The sequence below is a fragment of the Pinus tabuliformis genome, chromosome Q (assembly GCF_031772625.1).
Source record: "Pinus tabuliformis cultivar Carrire ecotype Pingquan chromosome Q, CPIR1, whole genome shotgun sequence".
In the NCBI taxonomy this organism is placed as follows: domain Eukaryota; kingdom Viridiplantae; phylum Streptophyta; class Pinopsida; order Pinales; family Pinaceae; genus Pinus; species Pinus tabuliformis.
In genome coordinates this window covers 116,610,396-116,618,839 of record NC_142296.1, presented here as the reverse complement: position 1 = coordinate 116,618,839, position 8,444 = coordinate 116,610,396, and the positions used below count along the sequence as shown (strand labels likewise).

The window sequence follows — 8,444 nt, the reverse complement described above, 5'->3', positions numbered from 1 at the left end:
TAATTTGAATGTTATTCAATACTTTATATTATAATATCCTTCGTTTGAGGGGAATATTTTTAGAGTCCCTTATCTAATTGATTAAACTAGTGATTTTTAACCTATAGAGGTTCTTTGTGACGACTCATAAGATCCAGATACGAATGACAACATAAGTGGTTAAAAGTGTTTACAAAGTCAATATGGATAACAGTGAAACAATTTCCTTTATTTCTCTTAATTATGAGAAAATATCTACCTCTACTTTGTGAAAGTAGAACCAGAAACCCATACCTTTAAAGTAGAGGTTCTGCGACTATTCAATATTTTAAATTAGGATATTTTTTTGAATTGAAAAAATTGTGTTTGGAAACCGTTCTTGAGTGTATATAGTTTTGCTCAGAATTGGTTCAGAAAGAAAGATTTGTAAGGACCAAATTTTTCTACATAACTGTTAGGATCATATCTTGAAATTAGTTTAAATTAAGATCTTAAGCGTACAAATGATAAAAAGTATAAATATCGAAAATTATATTATAATTTTTTTTTATATATTTTGTTTTTTTTTTAAATATGGTAAATTAATATTTTGTTAAAATAATTTTGGTAAAGTGTAGAATCAAATATATTGGTAAGATTTATTGATGGTTGGCATTATAACACCAATAATATATTCAATAGTCTGCAAGCTAGATATACCAATAACTTATAATTTAACATAAAAATCCTAAACGATACATGAGAGTTCACTTAACACAACTAAAAAAACAACAAAACAACAGTGTATCACTAACTTAATACCCAATAATAATAAACTTAAACCAAAAGATACCCAACTTACTTAACTCCATCCCAAAAGTTACTACTCTTAAAAACAAAACCTATTTAAAATTTTAATTATTAAAAAATATTTAAAATTATTAATTTAAATTTTATTAATACAATTTTAAAAGATATTAATATTTTTAATAAATTATTAAGATCCACACAATACTTAATGTTTCGTCCTGTATTTATATTTAATATCTATAAATAATTTTTAACTCTAAATACACAAACTAAATACTAAAATCAAATCACAATATAACCTGGTTAAGACTAAATAGTTTATTACCATGTAAAAAGAATACGCCATATATAGATGCAGAAGACAGTGTCAAATGTTTAGGAGATACACTACCAATCAGGTAAGTCTCCTAACGACCCTAAGTGGAGTGGGGTATTTGAACTCAATGTCAGGTTGACGATGACCAGACAACCATTAAGAGTAAACCACGTGTATAACCTATGTTCACTCATAGAGTCGACCGAATATATTTGGAAGGCTAAAATGAATTCGACCAGGTACCCTTTGGAGGCTCAAAAGATGCTGAGGGGCGAGTCCATTAACGCTGCCTGCAGGAGTATTATATTGAGCATTCGGCTAGGGTTACAATTTAGGGATGATTTGGGATTGATTTTCAACCTGGGATGCTGGTCTGTGCATAAAGACTCCTTGTACAGCCCAAAATTTCAATGAAAAGTAGAACCAGAGAATAGTAAATCAAATTACAATAAGGGAATAAACGGAGTACAATCTAAATTTAACTTTAAGTAATAAATAGGAGAATTGCAAGTATCTTCTGAAGAATTCTACTCTGCTAGTGATAACCTCTACTGGATCTCTGAATTCTAAGCAAATATTGATGTGTTCACCTACTTTGCTGACTTTACACTTGGTCCTCTGTTGGAGAAGCATTTTCTTCTGATATACCCTTCAAAGGGCCACTGGCTATTCTTTCTTTGGCCTCGCGAAGGGCGTGAATTAGGTCTCGGAGGGCAGTGGTGGGATGGTCAGCCTTCTTCATGAGATGTTCGGTTACATCCGCAGGTGTCATCTGAGCGGCCTCTATTAAATCTTGGATGTCGGGAAAGAGCTCATGGTCTGCAATGGAGAGATAATTGCTGGCAAGAATCTTGAATGCCCCAAAAGTGCAGAATGAGAGGTGAATGTGTTTGTCCATGCGACCAGACCGGAGAAGCGCGCGGTCGAGCCTGTCGATGTGGTTGGTGGTGAAGACGAACAATCTCTCGCTTCCGCAACACGACCACAAACCGTCTGTGAAGTTCAAAACCCCGGAAAGGGTCACTTTGCTCTCCTCGTTTTCCTTCTCATCCGGCTTACCAGGCTCCGACGCTTTTTTGTCCTTCTCCTCATCTGTCTCTGCCGCCTTCTTCTTCTTCTTCTTGCGGTCCGAGAGATCAAGAGAACAGTCGATATCTTCTATCACGATTATCGACTTGTTGGTAGTGGCGATGAGAAGCTTTCTCAAATCCGTGTTGTTCTTTACTTGGGTTAGTTCTAGGTCATAGATGTCGTACTCGAGAAAATTGGCCATGGCAGCAATCATGCTCGACTTACCTGTTCCAGGAGGGCCGTAGAGCAAATAACCCCTCTTCCACGCCCGCCCAACTTGCCTGTAATACTTCTCTCTCCTCGAGAATCTTTGGAGGTCTTCCAGGATATCCTGCTTCACCTCTGGTTCCAGAGCCAAAGTATCGAAAGTCGCTGGATGATCGAATACAACGGGCGTCCACACCCTGTTTCGGTTTTCATAGTCCCTGGAATTGGATTGATTAATGTAAATCTTTCTGTAGCGGCTTCTAATCTCCAGCGCTTTCGCTTCGGCCATGATATGGGGAAGATAGTGATCGAATATCTTCTGCTTGTGTTTCTTGTGAAATGTCAATTCGTAACAACGTTTCTCCTGGGAGGTGGAGTCCCAGGAGAACATGACCTGCTGCGCCTTTCGCTCACTGCTGTGGAAAACCCACCACACTTTAATACCCTCATATTCCTCTGCGATCTGCTCGTTTCTGTCCATGCTGAAGGTAAACTCCTTGTTATTCTGAGGCTTCTTCAGTTTTAATCTCTTTGCAGCCGAAGACGACCTTACGCTCAGGTAAGTCTGCACGGCCTCGTAAACTTCGCTCACCTTGATGCCATCGTTCTCCTCTATCACAACTGAGATGTAAGAAGACACTATCCCCATGACTCTGCGCATCCATTTTGAAAACATATCATAGAATTCTGGAGGCAGGTATTGCTTAACTAGGGTGTGTATGAATAGCACGGAAGCCATTGTCGACCCCAAATTCGACCAGATCTTCATTTTCCTCAAACCAGAGAACCCCGAAAGAAATATTAAACGCTAACCAACTGGATCCTTTAGTCGGATGAAGTCGGCCAGGCTATTTTGACAGCGGTTTTAGAGTGGAATATATAAGAGCTAAGAACCAAGAAAGTCCAGGGAAATTTCCTTTCCCACTTCATTTTGATTTATTTATGAATTACGCCAAAGTCGTTGTCTATGTGGGGTTCACCCAGCCCAATCCCCGCTTTAATTTCGTCGTTCTCCCATCAATCAAAATATGACACGAAACTCCGCATTTTATTTAAAAAGGTTTGAGGATATTTCATTGTAATGAAGATATGAAGACTTAACTGAGTTTATTTAAGGTTAGGATAAAAATGTAGTTTTTAAGTATTTGACTTTTGCAAAATAAAATAATGCAATTATTAATAATTATTTTATTGTTATTTGTGGTATAGCAAGATTTGGCTTCAAGTTAGTGAGGGAAGAATATGCATAGGAGTAACAATTTGATTTGCTGACTCCCATAAGAATGAGAACAAGATTGAGCTATGTGGGATATGATTATTAATGACTTATGTTTTAGGAAGAGAGATATACATAATGTTGTGTTGCTTCAAAATTATGGTTTGGTTTGTGATCGTTTATAAATATAAAAATCAAAATAAATATTATAATAATTTTGAAATTTTGAATTGTATATTAATAAGGATATATGATTTCATTAAAAATAAATTTATTATTTAATTTTTAAAATAAAATCGTATATACTTATTATTATTATAATATTATTAATTATTTTATTTTTACATCTTCGAAATAATGTATTTACATGTGTCTGATTGAAAATGACCAATAGTGCTGCTGAGATTTAGGGACCATTTTATAACACACAAATACAACGCTAAAGTCAAAGACAAGTTATCAATAAATTGAAGTATTTTAGCCGCTTGAATTATTAAATTTGATTACATCACCAGATATATATTAAACTTGAACCGATGCACCGCTCTTAGAAGTGGACGTTTTAATTTAATGAGAAGCCTTAATCAATTCAAGTTATTCTTGTCACAACTAGCATGCTATTGCCCCATCAACTCAGTGTCAGAAAACTTGAGACGCGCTTTTTCGTTTTTTCTTGTCAACAGAGAATCAAATTTTTTTAAGTTTTTGGATTTTATATTTGTTTTAATGGTTTATTAAATTATATATTAGCACATTATATTAATAAATATGGTTGATATATATCGTTAATTTAATATATGTTATATTATATTATAAATCTAATATGTTAAATTAATATATTAATATATCAAATCTAAGATTAATATAAAAAAAATAAAAAAATTATAAAGTCACGGAATCATAAATCCTAAAGATTATTAATATTATAAACCCAAAAAATCAATAAATCAAGGAATTAATAAACCAAAGAAATAAATATTGAAAATCGAAGAGAATAATAATAAATCAAAGGAATTAAAATTAAAAACCCAATGGATTATTAATATTACAAACTTAAGAAATCATTAAAGCCAACACATTAATATTAGAAACACTTGGGATTCTATTAAAAACCCAAGAGATTATTAATATTACAAACCAAGCATAAATATTCCACACATTTAATATCATTCCCTTTGGTTTACAATATCAATCCCTTGGTCTATTAATCTAAGGATTAAGATTCCTAGGGTTTAATATTATTTCCTTAGGTTTATAATCCCAATATTATAAACCCAAAGGATTGATATTTAAAACCCAAGGGATTAATATAGAGAACCCAAGATATTAATATTATAAACCCTTCAGATTAATATTATAAATGTAGGCGATTATTTTTTTTGTAAGCATGGAAATACTACATCTTCGTCATGTTCAATATATCACCCCGATCAAGGCGACGAATTGAATTGGTGACTTCACATCAAGGAATGCCTTAACAAAGCACCCGATCACCGTCTATCCAAGACCCCGTGGACATAAATGTAAGTGATTATCAATATTATAAACTGAAGGAATTTATATTATAAACCCCAACATTAATATTAAACCTTAGGAATATGGACCCTCATATTAATAAACCCAAGGCACTAATAAACCCATGGGATTAATATTGTAAGAATAAGGTATATGAAGCCTAAGATAAATATTATAAACCCTAAACAAACATGGTTGACCATCATTGATTTTCATATTGAGACAATCTTTGTCACAATCTCTGAGACAATATTGAACCATGGTAGACCATAATTGACCATGGTCAACCATGTTTGACCAATGTTGACCATGTTTAATCATTGCTAACCATGGTTGACCATGATTGATTTCCATATTAAGAAAATATTTGTCATGGGTCCAAGGGATTAATATTATGAACCCATGGGATATTAACCCTAAGGTAAATATTATAAAACCCAAGGAGCTATAAACCCAAAAGAATAACATTGAACCCTAGCATTAATATTAAACCATAGGAATATAAACCCTAAGATTAATAAACCCAAGGGATTAATATTAAAAACCCAAGGGATTAATATTGAGAACCCAAGAGATTATTATTATAAACCTAAGGGATTAATAAAAAAAGCGATCAATATCAAAAACCGAAGGGATGAATATTGAAAACCCAAGAGATTAATATTATAAACCCTTGCGATTAATATTATAAATGTAAGTGATTATTAATATTATAAACCCAATGGACTAATAACCCAAGGAATTTATATTTTATACCCAAAGGATTATAGGCACAAGAGATTTATGTTAAACCATATGACGAATATTATAAAACTTATCAATAATATTATACCCTTATAATATGAACCCTTAGATTAATAAACCCAAGGGATTAATATTGTAAACCTAAAGAATATAAACTCTAAGATAAATATTATAAACCTTAAAATAAACATGATTGACTATGATTGATTTTCATATTGAGATATTCTTTGTCGTAATGCAACGTTGGACCATAGTTAACCATGATTGATTTTCATATTGAGAGAGTTTTTGTCACAATGTGGTGTTCGACCATAGTTGACCATGGTTTGTTTTAATAATGAGACAATGTTTGTCACAATGCGATGTTGAACCATGGTTCACCATGGATGACCATGGTTGTCGCAATGCGACATTGGACCATCAAATAATCTTTGTCACAATGTGACCATGGTTAACCATGGTTGATTTTCATATTGAGACAATCTTTGTCATGATGCGATGTTGGACCATGGTTGACCATCAATGATTTTCATATTGAGACAATCTCTGTCACAATGCAACGTTGGACCATGGTTGACCATGATTAATTTTCATATTGAGATATTTTTTGTCACAATGCGACGTTGGACCCTAGTTTACCATGGTTGACAATGGTTGATTTTCATATTTAGACAATATTTGTCACAATGCAATGTTAGACCATGGTTGACCATGGATGACCATGGTTATTAGCCATGATTGACCATGTTTAACCATGGTTGATTTTCATATTGAGACAATCTTTGTCACAATGCAATGTTGGACCATGGTTGTCACATTGTGAAATTGGACCATTATACAATCTTTGTCACAATGTGACCATGTTTATTGACCATGGCTAACCATGATTAACCATGGTTGACCATGGTTTATTTCATATTGATACAATATTTGTCACAATGCGACATTGGACCATGGTTGACCATCGTTGATTTTCATATTGAGAAAAATATTTGTCACAATGCGACATCGAACCATGGTTGACCATGATCAATTTTCATATTGAGAGAATTTTCATCACAATGTAACGTTAGACCCTAGTTGACCATGATTGACCATAGTTGATTTTATTGAGACAATATTTGTCACAATGTGATATTGGATCATGGTTGACCATGGATGACCATGGTTATTAACCATGGATGGCCATGATTGACCATGGTTGACCATGGTTGGCATTCACATTGAGACAATATTTGTCGTAATGTGACATTGGACAATGATTAACCATGATTGATTTTCAAATTGAGACAATCTTTGTTAGAATGTGATGTTTAAACACAGTTGACAATGGTGGACCATGATTGACCACAGTTAACCATGGTTGAATTTCATATTAAGACAATCTTTGCCACAATGTGACATTGGACCATGGTTGACTATAGTTGACCATGATGTTGAATGTGGTGTTGGACCATGAGATAATATTTATCATAATGTGACAATGGTAATTGACCATGGTTGACCATAATTTCATACTGAGAATTTTGTTCTCATAATACAACATTGGACCATGGTTGACCATGTGTGACCATGGTGGATATTCATAATGACACAATCTACATCACAACGTGGTGTTGGACCATGGTACACCATAATTGACCATGGTTCACCATGTTTGACGAATGTTGACCATGATTGACCATGGTTAACCATGGTTGACCATACTTGACCATGATTGCTTTCCATATTAAGAAAATCTTTGTCACAAGCCCATATTGGGATTATTATAAACCTGGGAGATTAATAAGCTCAAGGGATTAATACTAGAAACACAAGGAATTTATATTATAAACCCAAGGGATTTATATTAAACCCTAGGAATAATATTAAACCCAAGGTATATAAACCCTAGGATAATATTATAAACACTAAAGCAAACTTGGTTGACCACGGTCGAGCATGATAGATTTTCATATTGAGACAATCTTTGCCACAATGTGATGTTGGACCATGGTTGATCATATTTGACCATGACTAAAAAAGGTCATAATTCAAAAAGGTGGTTGACCATGTTTGACTATGATTCAGAAATTGAAACATGTTTTGACCATGATTCATAAATTAACCATGGTTTGACCATGATTTGACGATGAGTTAATTGAAACATGGTTGACCATGTTTGAACATGATTCAAAAGGTAATTCATAAAGCTTCAGTTAGAATGATTGGAATACGTGAAGGTCTCCACTAAAAAGAAAGGTCATATTCAGCCAATCTTTGTCACATTGTGTTGTTGGACCATGGTTGACCATGGTTGTCACATGTGACATTGCACTATTACACAATCTTTGACACAATGTGACCATGGTTATCCACCATGGTTGATTTTCATATTGAGACAATCTTTGTCACGATGCAACTCTGGACAATGGTTGAAAATGGTTAACATTGGTTGAAAATGATTAACGTTGGTTGATAATGGTTGAAAATCTTTGTCACAATGCGATGTTGGACCATGGCTGATGATGATTGACCATGATTAGCCATGGTTGATTTTCATATTGAGACAATCTTTGTCAGAATGCAACATTGGACCATGGTTGACCATGGATGACCATGGTTGAA

The 8,444-nt window shown here is 33.9% G+C and overlaps 1 pseudogene; it reads right to left on the bottom strand.

The window, feature by feature from the left end:
• Positions 1-1,495: 1,495 nt before the first annotated feature.
• On the bottom strand, positions 1,496-3,268 carry LOC149218514 (AAA-ATPase At3g28580 pseudogene; annotated as a pseudogene).
• Positions 3,269-8,444: the final 5,176 nt, after the last annotated feature.